Source organism: Osmerus eperlanus, chromosome 4, assembly GCF_963692335.1.
Source record: "Osmerus eperlanus chromosome 4, fOsmEpe2.1, whole genome shotgun sequence".
Classification (NCBI taxonomy): domain Eukaryota; kingdom Metazoa; phylum Chordata; class Actinopteri; order Osmeriformes; family Osmeridae; genus Osmerus; species Osmerus eperlanus.
Window position 1 is genome coordinate 11,867,582 of NC_085021.1, and position 6,952 is coordinate 11,874,533.

The window sequence follows — 6,952 nt, forward strand, 5'->3', positions numbered from 1 at the left end:
CCCTGTCTCCGCCAGCTCTTTTTTCTCTTTCCCTCCCCTGCTTTTCCGTGTCTTGGTATCAGGATACAGCCTCCCCCTCTGTGACTGTCTCCCTCTCTTTCTCTCGCTCTCTCTTCCTTCTCCTATAGACCACTCTCACTCACTCGGTGTCCCCCTATCTCCCTCTCTGTCTTTGGGCAGAGTCAGGAAATGAGGCAACATGAACACGCACGCTGATCCATCAGCAATCAACCCCACTCCAATCTCACTGACATCAGAACATTTGATTATCATTATTTGGCCATTTAGGGGAAACATTACTAACAAATGAGTGTTAGTTTTACCAGTGGTCAAAGAATCAGACTACATAGTTGACAACACAGACAAAATATTTAAAACAATGACAGTCCTAATTTTAGCATTTCTTTCTGTACTCTTATTTTATATTTTCTCAGGACTGAGAATATAATTATTATTATATAATCATTATTATTAGATGATCTTAGTAGAAGTGCTAATATTGTGTCTATCCAGTTTATCTGAGAACGGCAGTCGATCTTTAGAATGGGAGTTCAGTAAGATTCCAACTCCTACAAGATCATTCCAAAAGCATACTTGCTATCCTTGGAGTGACTAGTTTTATTCTATTTCATCTCCTTTGTTTTCAAATGTTCATCTGTACGCATGTCAGTAGACCTGATTCAGATAAATTACCAGTCTTTAATTATTTTAAGCAAAACAGATTTATAAACACATACATGTATTGCTATAAATGAATACTAATTAATGAGCAGTATGATAAAACCCCACTTGATTACACCAGTGTAAACGAGGGTGATGTGTTCTTGTCTTGTGGGTCTGTGCTGCTGTGTCCACTTCAGCATAAAGACATGGACTTAGCTACCCCCTCTTGTGGTAAACTGAGAACATGTCAATCAATCACACAGCCACTGTAAAGACAACCCTCTTCTTGGAAAACTTCTACTACAGTAATAACACTGTTTCGGTCTAACAAAAACGTCCACAGTTTAATACCATGACTGACACCACACAGACACCCACTCTGTAGGTTCAACCTCAGCCCATTCAAGATCCCCAACCCCTACCACATACTGCCATTCACCTCAGTGTTCATTATAGGACAGAGATGTTCGGTCCACAGAGAGATTCTAGACAGAAAAATCTGTCTTGTTCTACTCTATGATATACAGTAAGATCTAGCAGTAGGACAGTCTCCTGGAAAGTCCTGGAGAAGAGGGTTTCGATAAATATGAAGAGAAAAGAGCGTAGCAGGAAGTAGCATGCTTTGCATGTGACGTGAAGTGTGGGTTTGTGTGTGTGTTTACAGGTCAGAACTGAGTATGTGTGAGTATGTGTGTATCTACTCTAGTACGGAACTGGGATTAAGGGTGTATTTCCAAGTGTGTCACACAGCCAGTACCTTTTTGAAAATGAAATGGGAACTTCCAGAATTCCTGAAAAAGAGGAAGGCTATCAATCGTGAAATACAAGTTCCGCTTGAAAAAATACACAACGTTTTTGAAAGGATTTCAAAGACGTAACGATTCAGGTGTGTATGGCGCTTTTAGGGAAGAAGGCGCTGTCAAAAGTGCTGTAAGCTCTTTTGAGGAAGTGGGAAAAGTTGATCAACAAAACTACACCGGGCTATGTGGTATAGGTAGCGCCATGGCAGTTGTGTGAGATAACAAGTGCGTGTGTGTGGAGTGGATTTAACATGTGTGGAGGCGTGAGAGGGTGTGTGAAACAGCAGGGGTAAGGACACGCTCTCCCTCACACTGGGAGCCTGCCGAGGGCCGGATAAGGGAGGCTGTCGGGCCATGTGGATTAGGCCTGCAGGGCTGTAATACCCATGCATGGACCTCTCGTTCTCCCTCTCTCTCTCTGGTCAGTGTACTGCTAGTGTGTTGCGGCTGCAAATACAATCCCTGCCAGGAACAAGCTGCTTTACTCAAAGCTTCACGACCTCACGCCAATGTGGCCTTTTCCAATCCGCTTGACACGACAAGCCTGACCCTCTTTTCTCTCTCTCTCTCTCTCTCTCTCTCTCTCTCTCTCTCTCTCTCTCTCTCTCTCTCTCTCTCTCTCTCTCTCTCTCTCTCTCTCTCTCTCCCTCTCTCTGTCTGTTTGTCTTTGTACTTGTGTAGGAGCTTAGGCTTCATTAGACCACTTACACATGTATTCATTCACATGAACACTCATCAGTTCCATCCACTTGGAGGAGAGGGTTGTGAGAATGGGGAAAAAATAATGGGCATGGGGGTTGGTGGAAGTGGTGCGTGTGTGCACGCGTGTGTGTGTGTAAAGAGAGCACTTCATCGGGAGCAGGGCATACCGTAGAGGGGGGTGAGTGTTCACGTTGCCCTATGGGACATCTGCTGTGGTACTGTGGGGCTCCTTTCCGTTCATTAGAAACAGGCCTGTGTGTGTGACAGCTAGCATGTTGTTGCCACTTTGAAACGTTCTTATTGAGGCCAGAGAAGACACATAAAAAGATGCAAAAAGAGAAACATGCTCATCTGTCTCCAGCAAGGCAGTAAGACCGGGCCTCTTTGCAATGATTTTCAAACACAGTGATTTGTATTTGAACTGCGACAAAAGGAGGAGAACCATAAACTCCAATCAGGAGAACTTTTTGAAGTCAGGCATTAATTGCTCTCCGAGTTAGCCCTCCCGCAGAGAAATGCAGCAGCATAATTGGTCACGTCGAATAAAACAGTGAAAAAATATACAACTGTCATAAAAATAGCGCAAGATGCTTTCAAGGCCCATCCACCATACCCTTCACTATCAATTCGCCGACGAGCACAGCTGTGTGCTTTTGTGCCGTCTTGGAAGCTGGTATGTGTGAATGTAGAGCAGGGCCTGCTTAGCGTATTAGCACCAGGCACTGGCAGGGCAGGATGGAGCGGGCTCTATACAGCCATGTTGGCAGGAGGTGGAGCAGCACAACAGTATATGTGAAGGTGCAGCTCAACTATACACATGTCTGAGATGAGATGGCCCTCATTATAGAAACCTTACCCTGGAGAAAACTAACACCGTGGAAAGAAGAGAGGAAGTAGACCAGGGGGAGACAGCAGAGAGATTGATGTGAGAGAAGAACCATGTGAGATTCAGAAGGGGGCATGTACTTGTGTCCTCTATCCGCGCATGTTTGCGTCCCTGTGAAAGCTGAATGGCTGTGGCTCCTGGGGTTATCACACCACCGTGTGTGATAACCCCTCACTGCCTCTCTGTCTCACTGCCTCTCTGGCCAGCCTATCTCCCTGCCTCCCTGCCTCCCTGCCTCTCTGGCCAGTCTATCTCCCTGCCTCCCTGTTTCACTGCCTCTCTGGCCAGCCTATCTCCCTGCCTCCCTGTCTCACTGCCTCTCTGGCCAGCCTATCTCCCCGCCTCCCTGTTTCACTGCCTCTCTGGCCATCCTATCTCCCTGCCTCCCTATCTCCCTGCCTCCCTGGCCAGCATATCTCCCTGCCTTGCTGTCTCCCTGCCTCCTGCCCGCCTTAGGGAGAAAGGCCTTTGTGCCTCAGTCATTCTGGGAACAAGTCCTTCATTATGTGTTGTCAAGAAGCTCCTGGACTGGGGTGCAGACTACCCCCCTCCCCCCTTAAGTCATGCTCTCCTTTGAAGAGGAATAGCCTTGGATGACCAACACCATCTGGGGGGGGCGGGGGTTGACACACACACACACACCAGCATGCAGCGGGGCTATATTTCTCCATGGTAACTCCAGAGGCCAGAGGTGACCTTCCCCCAGAGGGAGATGGACAGGACCAGACTCAGACTAAAGCATGGGCTTGTCTCATGGTTGACCTTAACAAGGCTTTTTCTCCTTCTCTCAGTCAAAGTCTTTTCTCCAGCCTTTCTTTATGTAAAATACATGAAGGATGTTAAGAATTGCTCTTCTGGCCAATGCTTCGCTTCCTTTCTCTCCGTCACTCCATCTCCTTCTCTCACTTTCTTCCTCTATTATTTTTGTTGTTCTGTCTTTCTGGCCCCTCCATTTCTCCCTCCCTTCCTCTAGCTCTCTCTAAATATCATTTACTCCCTTGGAAGTAAGAGGAAAAAAATGTGGAGTACGAAATGACCTTCTCTTCCCTGAAGCAAAAACATCTTATTGTGGAGGTCACCGTCTCAGTGTAGCCCCATGCTCTGAACACTACTCTGCTAGTTTTAATGATGCGCAGAGAGAGAGAGAGAGAGAGAGAGAGAGAGAGAGAGAGAGAGAGAGAGGGAAGGAGAGATAGGGAGAAAGAGAGAGATTAGGCTTTTTTATACCAACTCGATTCTAACCCCCACCCTCTCTTTCCTGCCTCCCCACCCCCTCCATGGCACAGAGAGTGCACCTCTCTTTCCACATCCATCATGAAAGGTTCTTCTAAGTGATCTAACCTCTCAGCAATATTATATATATTACTTCTTGCCTCAACCCACACTGAAATCTGGGTTGCTATGCTACAACAATATGACCTCTCATCTTCTCTTTACTTTTCCACGCTGCCTTCCTTCCTTAGATACCCAGCACTCAGAGGGGGAGGGGAAAGGGTTAACTTCTCCTCCTCTCCCCCACCACGGCCCTCTATTTAATGACCTCAGTTCAGTGTTCTGTTTGATTTGACCCTGCTGACCGTGTGGGGTCACGACCCCATCCTGCACCAGAACAAATTACCTTTGACCCCAAGGGAAGGGTTAGGCTACACCATCTATCTATCTGTCTATGTATCTATGTATATATGTGTCTATCTATCTATCTATCTATAAAAGGTCAGCTGTATTTTTCTGGCGTGTGATCTGAAATGGAAATAGAAGAAGAGGAAATTACATAAAATGACATCAACTCTATGTGTTGGTAGATTTTCCCTTTGAGTGCCCACCCAACAGGAGAGTTTCAATACATAATGCTCTCTGTTTCATTCAAGTCAGTCAAAATTCCCTGTTACATCATCCTCAAACCCTTGCCGCCCCCCTCCCAACAGCTCTCTCTTATCTTTGCTGGTCTTGTCTCTGAGGGATGACTCCTTTTTGTCATAATCACCTTGGAGATTGGGGACCAATGGCAAATCTGAGTGGAGCAGAGGAGAGTAAAGAGGAATAAGGAGAAGAGAAGAGTAAAGAGGGATGAGGAGAGGAGAAGAGTAAAGAGGAATAAGGAGAGGAGAAGAGTAAAGAGGGATGAGGAGAGGGAAAGAGCAGAGGGGGCAAAGGAGGAGAGGAGAGTTGAGTGGGATGAGGCGCGCAGGAAAAGAAAACAGAGGGGCTGAGGAGGAGAGGGGGATGACGAGCTGAGGAGAAGATAACAGTGGGGCCAAGTGGTGGAGGGGGATGGGGAATAGAGGAGAGCGGTAGAGGAGAGGAGGAAAAGAGGAGAGGGGAATAAGAAACAGAGGAGAGGGGTATGAGGAATGGAGGAGAATAGAGGAGAGGACAGGAGAGGAGAGGAGGGTGAGGAACAGAAGAGAGGAGGGTGAGGGACAGAGGAGAGGAGAGGAGAGGAGGGTGAGGGACAGAGGAGAGGAGGGTGAGGAACAGAAGAGAGGAGGGTGAGGGACAGAGGACAGGAGAGGAGAGGAGGGTGAGGAACAGAAGAGAGGAGGGTGAGGGACAGAGGAGAGGAGAGGAGGGTGAGGGACAGAGGAGAGGAGGGTGAGGAACAGAGGAGAGGAGGGTGAGGAACAGAGGAGAGGAGTAAAGAAAGCCGTCCTGACGGCTCATCTGGTTGTCCCGGGGATAATGTGAGGGGACAGCCTTGGCTCTGCCTGCACCACGGCAACGCTGGCGATGCCAGGGAGAGAAGGAGGATGAGGGAAGTAGAGAATAGAGGGATGAGATGCTCTCCTTTTGAGCGCTGCGCTCTGCCGCCCTCGCTGACAGCAGTCGGAGGCGCGTGGGGCCTTGATGTCACACCCTGTAGGTGTTTAAGCTGCTTACTTACACCATGGAGAGACAGAGAGCTGCAGGCCGGGGGTGGGGGGTCACGGTGGTAGGAGTATGTAATATGGTAGTAATATGTGTAGGGGGAGGGGAGTTGTTGTGGAATGTATGTAGGTATTCACAGGTTGTGTGAGAGGTGGATTGTACACATGATTTTAGAGAGCGGTGAAGAAGTCGAGGGCTGGATTGAGAACTGAAGTTTTAGTCAGGCAGTTACAGTCACATAGCCTTCCCTTGTTTTACCCCTTCCCCTCCCTCCCCTCCCCTCCCCTCCTTTCCCCTCCCCCCAAAACTGTGTGCTCAGGCCGAAAAGGGGTGGGATGGAATGGGTTAAAACTGAAAACTTCCCAGATTCTGGGCACTGGGTGAGGCTTCATGGGAAAGCGTGGGATGAACCAGCCAGGAGATGACTTCTTTCAGGAAGCAGGGAGGGAACAGTGCATGTGTGTGTGTGTGTGTGTGTGTGAGTTTTTGTGTGGTGTGTGAAAAGTGGGTCGTTTGTAGAAGGGGTGAATGAGGGGTGACCGGGTCTGAAAATTGAGAAGGGGAGGAGCGAGAGCAAGGAAGGAAGGGGAGAGGCAGGGGAGGAGGGGGGGGGGGCAGGGGAGGAGGGGGGGGGGGGCAGAGGAGGAGGGGGGGAGGCAGGGGAGGAGGGGGGAGGCAGGGGAGGAGGGGGGGAGGCAGGGGAGGAGGGGGAGAGGCAGGGGAGGAGGGGGGGAGGCAGGGGAGGAGGGGGGGAGGCAGGGGAGGAGGGGGGGAGGCAGGGGAGGAGGGGGAGAGGCAGGGGAGGAGGGGAAAGTGGTCGGGTAATAAAGGGGGGGGGGCTGATGGACAAGGAAGGCTTTTGTAAGAATCATATACAAACACAGAAAAACAAATTCACAGACTTACACTCACGCACACACATTCACACAGAGAGTGGTATGGAGGATGACAGGTGTCTGAGAGTCTCCACAGCTCCACCCGTGATCAACTGTGGACACAAATGTGAACCAATCCTACACACTTGCTTACTCGCAAG